The sequence below is a fragment of the Cyprinodon tularosa genome, unplaced genomic scaffold (assembly GCF_016077235.1).
Source record: "Cyprinodon tularosa strain WSP-4 unplaced genomic scaffold, ASM1607723v1 ctg38, whole genome shotgun sequence".
In the NCBI taxonomy this organism is placed as follows: domain Eukaryota; kingdom Metazoa; phylum Chordata; class Actinopteri; order Cyprinodontiformes; family Cyprinodontidae; genus Cyprinodon; species Cyprinodon tularosa.
The window spans coordinates 2,552,508-2,559,792 of NW_024039096.1; positions in this window are offsets into that span (position 1 = coordinate 2,552,508).

Below are 7,285 nucleotides of genomic sequence, written 5' to 3' on the forward strand. Positions count from 1 at the left end.
ACCAGATCATACAGTCAAATTGATACAAAATTTTCTATCTAAGGAAAACCAGTTGATTGCATTGACTCATTTACAATCCCTCACACTAAGCATGCTTGTAGCGACAGTGGAGAGGAAAAACTCCCTTTTAACAGGAAGAGACCTCCAGCAGAACCAGGCTCAGTGTGAGCGGCCATCTGCTGAGGCCGACTGGGGTTCAAGGAGACGGAAGCAGAGACACAAAAAGCAACTGTAAAAGGCGGCCCCGTCCAGGAAACACACAGCCAGGCAGACGAGCTCCGAGCCAGCTCCCATGCCAGAGGATGAAGAGAGCACATCCAGCCAGTCACGGTCAGAGAAACAATAAATCAATTAAAATCTAACTTGCATAGTATGACAAGATGCAATAGGTTAAACCCATTTAAGAAGCATCACATTATGCCCTATCAACTGAAATACTTGAATTGACCCTGGTTTGCTTCTTGTGTGAATTTTTGCTGAGATTTCCCAGGAGAGAAAAGGCCAACATCCATAACTCTATGGGCCCCGACATTTGAAGAACAGTAGGACTAACTTGCAGCCACAGATGGTGGAAGTGTGATAATCTGGGGCTGCTTGGCTGGATGACTTACTATAATTAATGGAACCATAATTTCTTCTTAATTGCAGAAAATCTTGAAGTAACCCTTCCAGTCCATCACTTTGTGACCTTCCTGCACTGTTGGGTTGTGAGAATAAAAAATAAAGGTATTTGAGTGCCCTAGTAAACTACTAAGAGAGTAACATCCATGCAGGGGTTACAAGTTTACACATCCCAGAACACTACCTCTTGTATAAGACACTTTATAAAAGCCACAGCCTTTTCTGTTTACCCACATGCCTCTACCTGTTGTGTTCCCATTACTGGAGTGGAAGGAGGCGGTTTTATTAGGTTCCATCTACGGGGGGCTAAAAACCTCAATGCGGCTCCAATTTACATCCACAAACCTGTAGGGGCTTGTCAGCACACACCTCCAGCCCCAAACACAACAGTAACCCACACTGCAAAAAATGTCCATCTTAGAACGTCTTTCAGTCTTAGAATTAGAAATAGTATATTCTGGAGCTAAACCTGCCCTTTTACTGTTTTTATTCTCATATTATGCATGTTTTTATATAAGTTTATTGTCATATTATCACAACTTTATTCCTGTAGACCTAAGATTATTAATTTGTTCTTGGAATATTATGACTTTATTTTCATAATTAAAGAATATATATATATCTCTGAGCCTAGCACTGATACTCTGTTGTAATTAAAATGCATCCATATGTGTAAAAACACTTCAATTATTATATAAATAATAAAATAAAAAGTATTTTTGTATATTTTATGTCACTGTTCAGGAATTCTGTGGCGCGTGTTTTTCTGCACAACTAGTTGAATTTAACGGTAAAGGTTTTTGAACATTAAAGGCCTGGTACAGAATCTCTCTTGGATTTAAATCCAAGTTTTGACTGAGTCATTCCCAAAGCTTTATTAAAGGAATAGTACACCCAAAACATGATTAGCCTTCATTTTCTACTCACCCCCATGCTGAACAACACTCTGGAGTACTTTTCTGATATCTCAAATGCATCTGGAGATCTGGGAGGCTTCTTGCTGTCTGCTGACATTCAAATAATGGAGGTCTATGGTGACCGAGACAGAAAGGTCCATAAAAGTCCACAAAAAATGTGTCAATATTCCTCCATACTGCTCGTCCAATGTTTTCCAAGTGTCCTGAGTGGGTAGCATACAGAATTTACTCGAAACGAAGTCATTTAGAATGTTTTTAGAGCATAAACAGTAGTGTATAGGATTTTCTAAATGCGCGTTTACGAGCCTACGGAAACCGCGGCAGACCAAACCAGACGAAAGTGCGCATTCAGCGTCTGCTCTGCCGATAATGCAGGCGTAGAAGAAGAAATGTGCTGTTTACCTGTGCAAAGAAAGAAACAACGAAAGAAAAATGTCTGAGGACTTCAGTGTTGAGGAAGAGCATGAGTTCTTTGCCGAGCTGAATGCGCACTTTCATCTGGTTTGGTCTGCCGCGGTTTCCGTAGACTCGTGAACGCGCTTTTAGGAAATCCTATACACTACTGTTTATGCTCTAAAAACATTCTAAATGACTTTGTTTCGAGTAAATTATGGACGTTACCCACTCAGGACACTTGGAATACATTGGACGAGCAGTAGGGAGGAATATTGACACGTTTTTTGTGGACTTTTATGGACCTTTCTGCCTCGGGCACCATAGACCTCCATTTTTGAATGTCAGCAGACAGCAAGAAGCCTCCCAGATCTCCAGATGCATTTGAGATATCAAAAAAGTACTCCAGAGTGTTGTTCAGCATGGGGGTGAGTAGAAAATGAAGGCTAATCATGTTTTGGGTGTACTATTCCTTTAAGGTTTAATGACTCCCAACTCAAAATGAATTTAACATAAGAAACTGACAACCGGACATTAAGGTATAATGGAGGATTTTCGTGAATTTTTTAAAAGACCCGCCCTCTTCAATAAAAAAAAAGGACATGCACAACCCTGCAAGGGCGTGCATAAGCCCATTTCTCCTCATGCACGCTCTGTTTAACAGTTGCAGTTTGCATCACTCATACAAGCTTACTTTCCAAAAGAAGATTTTCCATTTTTCCACTACGTCAGACTCACCATTTGTAAGTGAAAACGTAACATATCACCAGAATGATTGACAGTTAGGAGGACCACTTATTTAGATGATCCACCCGGAAAAAGAACATCCTCCACTGGACCTTTAAGCTTTCTGTATCATAAAAATAATTAATCCCAACAAAGGAAAATTAAAAGCAATCCAATTTTGTTTCCAAGTCTGAAGACGTTTCGCTTCCCATCCAAGACGCTTTTTCTGTTCAAAAACTCTATGTTAAAAAGGAAAAACCAACCTCTAAACAGAGGGGGTGGACTCAGGTTTCAGCTTTCAAAAACCTACAATGCAGCAATTGAGTTTATCCCTTCCCACTATCATCGCAGCCCCAGCCCCTGTACAGCAGAGCGGAGGACCTCGCCTAATCAGGCAGGCCAACAATTCCCTCTAATGACCCCCCCTTTCAGAGACTTAGATCGGTATGGGGCATTGCAGGCTAACAAAAGAAGCCAAACGAAACCGATCCCAGAGGGGTGGAGCCGTTCGTCCATTTTAATCTGCATGTTTACAAAACAAAAACAAGACCTTGTTGGGCTACTGCATAAAACCTCGAACTCCTGGATGGGAAGCAAACGTCTTCAAACTTGGAAACAAAGTCCAGTGGATGTTTTTTAATTTTCCTTTTTTTGGAATAAATGTGGCCTGGATTACTTAGAATCTTAACCAGCGAATAATGATAAAACTTTACTGGAGAAATTTACCTCTGTATTCCCTTGGGGAGCAGTGGGCTGCCATTGTTGGGCATACGGGGAGCACTGTGGGGTTAAGAGTCTTGCTCAGAGACCCAGAGTGGCAGTCTGTGGCTCGAACTCAGAACCTCAGGATTCCAAGCTCTATGCCCTGACCACTAGGCCGCCCCTCCCCTTTTTTGGTATCAGTATCAGTGTTTGAACAAATCTAAGAAATATGAGAGAGTCTCAGATTATTGGAACCATCTTTCATGTGAAGCAGAGAATCCACCTTAATCTGACTAAATAATGCAAAGAAAATCCTTTAATTTGGGGGCTATCGAAGGTTTATCTCACCTCTTCACCAACGATCGCAGAAAGTAAACTCAATTAAAGCCAACTTTATTCATAAAGGTCTTTAAAACAGTAGGTGCTGAACAAAGAGCTGAAAACAAAGAAAGAATAACGTAAATGAGAAGCATCCAGTTAAGGAAAAGATAAGAGCAGCGTGGCAGCTTTTTAACCAATCTCTGCCGCTTGTCCTATGTGTGTCTTTTCCTCTTTTCTTTCTTTTTTCCTTCCTTCCCACTTGTTGTCTCTGAGTCCTGACTCTTCTCGGCAGAGCACCAAAAATAATAGACGACAGGAAAGAAAAGTCCACAGCAGCTGAGCGTGTGGGGCCAAGAACCATGCCCATAGGCCAATTTCTTTTCTCCTTTCTATAACCCTCTAATTTTGCATTTATTTTAAGATTGAACGTTTATTGAGCTCCAGTTTCAATTCAAAAGCAAAGGCCTGAGACTCACTGTAATGTTCATGTTGTGCCCACTCCGGTTGTTTATGACTCACACATCGTCAGCCGATGGTTTACTGCTTTCCCGGCCAAAGACTGTATTGTTAAAGCATAATTAAGACTGAGTTCAATATGTGGAACCAGGATTTAATTACTCATTTAAACATTTTTTTCCAATATGCGAATAATAGCAATATTTAAAACATGTCTTATTGATTCTTATTGTTTAATTTTCTCTCTTTCGCAGAGGGTAAAATAAAAACTTCACAGTCATCAGGAAAGTTCTACTTTAGTTCTGTTTGGAGATTAGTAGTCCGCTTTTTAATGGGAATAAAATTGTTCACTTAAACCGGTTGGTGTCTCAGCTTTTGACCACAGTCTTCAACATTAACATTAACTGGCCAGAGATCAGGGTCACTGCAGAGGCTTAATGTTAGCATGTTTGACCCATTACAGAACCAGTTTGGATAATCAACTGTGCTTAACGTTTGGATGAACAGTTTATTGAATCAATAGACATTTGTCTTCATTATATATCAACCAAATATCTACTTTCATAGCATACAATAATATAAAAATATTTTTTAGCCATTAAAACAATTTACATAGATGGCCTATAAATATTCAAACTCCATGTAATAATGTTATTCCTTCATCAAACCGTGCCTAATGGAGTATTTTGCTACTTATGTGTGTCAGAGTCATAATTATGCTCTCTGAGCAGTAGCTGCCTAGCCTCGTGAGACCATCCTGATCTCGCGAGCTTTCAAGGTTTCACTCGCAGATCAGTCTGGAGACTCTTCGTTAAAGAAAATTTGGAGCCGTTCACCAAACGAACGTCCAATCAGCGTTGGCTTTGAGGCGGGTTGAGGTGTGACGCAACAAGAAGCGCGACAGTTCAGTCTAAAGAACATGGCGGCTAACTAGCGTTAGCGTGGCTATTGAGCAAGTTTTATCGGAATTACAGAGTATTTCTTCACTGAAAGAAGAGCAAAACACTGCTCTGGAGGCTTTTCTCAGAGGAAAAGATGTTTTTGCTCTACTCCCGCCTGGTTTCGGCAAGAGTTTGATCTATCAATTGGCTTGTGCCTGGCTTGTGGTTGTGTTTTTGTCGTCGCTCTGTTAGTACGTCATATGCTTCGTTGATCTGATTGGTTTATTTGGCCCGTCTATCACCAACATAGGCCAATCAGCTAACCAGTATTTTCGCCCCTTCTCAAAATTACTTCAACAGAAGGTTTCCAGATGGATATGCGGAGCAAATCCATCTAACGGAGTCAGGTTAGTAGCTGCCCCCTGTCATGGAAATATGAGCGGCCATGACACATCTAGGTAGGTTCGTTTTTACCCAACCCAACACAGTAAAAATCACTCCCACTTTCTCTGATTAATGAATGAGTATGTGAGGCACAAAACCATTTCTAGACAAATATCTAAGTTGTGAAAAATGTATATTTGACTTTGTTTAGCCTTCATAGAGAAGATCCTAATGAGCAGAGGCAATGTGACACCATGCTACAGCAGTTCAAGGACAGCGCAAAAAAACGGGCCGCACCCAAACACACCGTCGCTTTGAAGGCGAGCATCTTTCTTCAAGTTTAGAAGGAAGCAACTATTTTATTACAAATAGATACTTTATAATACAGCATATATGTTTATGGTTGACTTTTTAAGGCTTATAAAAGTATGATATAGCTACCTTAAAATGCTTTGTAATTAAAATATATATAAAATACAGCTAATAATGATTTAATACAGATACTAGGAGTCTCTTCCTTTGAAATAAAAGATATTTGTGAAGTTATTCAAGCTGTCAGCTTGTTTTTGGCCAAAACTGATTAACAGTAAACTAAGCCTACATTCTGCCTTTTGGCATTATTACAGTAACAATCAGTTTGGGATCTTCCTCCAATGTGTTTTTAATTCAGTGGAAACTGTCAAAAAAAATCCTGATTTCACAGTTTTGACAAAGAGAAGCTATTAGTAACTAACAATAATTAATAATAACTATGGACACCAACCAGTTTCAAGGAATTCTGCCAAAGAGAATCTTTGATTGTCCAATTTATTCTTCCAAATTGTACATTTATATTTAAGCCTTTATGTAGCATTTGAAAAAATAGGAAAAAAATAAAATAAGCAAAAGTAATAGCAAAATTTAACATTGCCTTTGTTTTCTGTATGATGATTGGGCATTGGATATATATTAAAAGGTTAAGCCAAATACAAAAATAATGCCCATAGATACTGAAACTTCAGCACATTTTATTCAGAATATCAAATTGTACAAACACTAACAATGGAACCAACACCATTGCTGTTTTATTCACTATCTCTGAGGTTTTTTTGTTGATTATTAGCAAAACCTAAATTTTGAAAGCACGTTTACCATGTCCTGCGCTTTATATTATGTAGTAGCACAGATGATTAGCACACATCAAACGCATCTATCCTTTCTGTTTCCTTCCCAGCCAACATCTGAAAGCTGTTAGACATTTTCAGGATGACACATGAGGTAGGCATCATTCCTAACTCCTCCTCCTCCTCCTCCTCCTCCTCCTCCTCCTCCTCCTCCTCCTCCTCCTCCTCCTCCTCCTCCTCCTCCTCCTCCTCCTCCTCCTCCTCCTCCTCTTCCTCTTCTTCTTCCTCCTCCTCCTCCTCCTCCTCCTCCTCCTCCAGCAGCAGAAGCTATTTCTAAACATATGGCTGACATAAGGATCAATCTCTCCTGCAGAGGATCTCTTGAACCAAAACAACATAAACAGTTTTTTTACCTGATGCAAAACTGAGCTTAAGTTATCACAAGACAGCAAGGATGAGACACATTTCTTGACAAAATATGAAATTTTTTCCACAAAAACTACAAAACTTTGATGTTCTTAATTGTGGTTTTTATTCAACATACCACTAGAAACTAGAATCTAATTGTTGCAAATGATATATGTGTATATGTTTCAATGTCTTATCCTATCTGAGCCGAGTTTCTCCATTGTTCCCACAGAGCTACGATGGTTCTCTGATTAATAATCTGGTCTCTCAGTTTAGACAGAAAGCCATTATTTAGTCCAATTATAGTTGCACCAAATCTTTTCCACTTAGAGATGATGACTTAAACAAAGCTTTGCGAAATGTTCCTAGATTT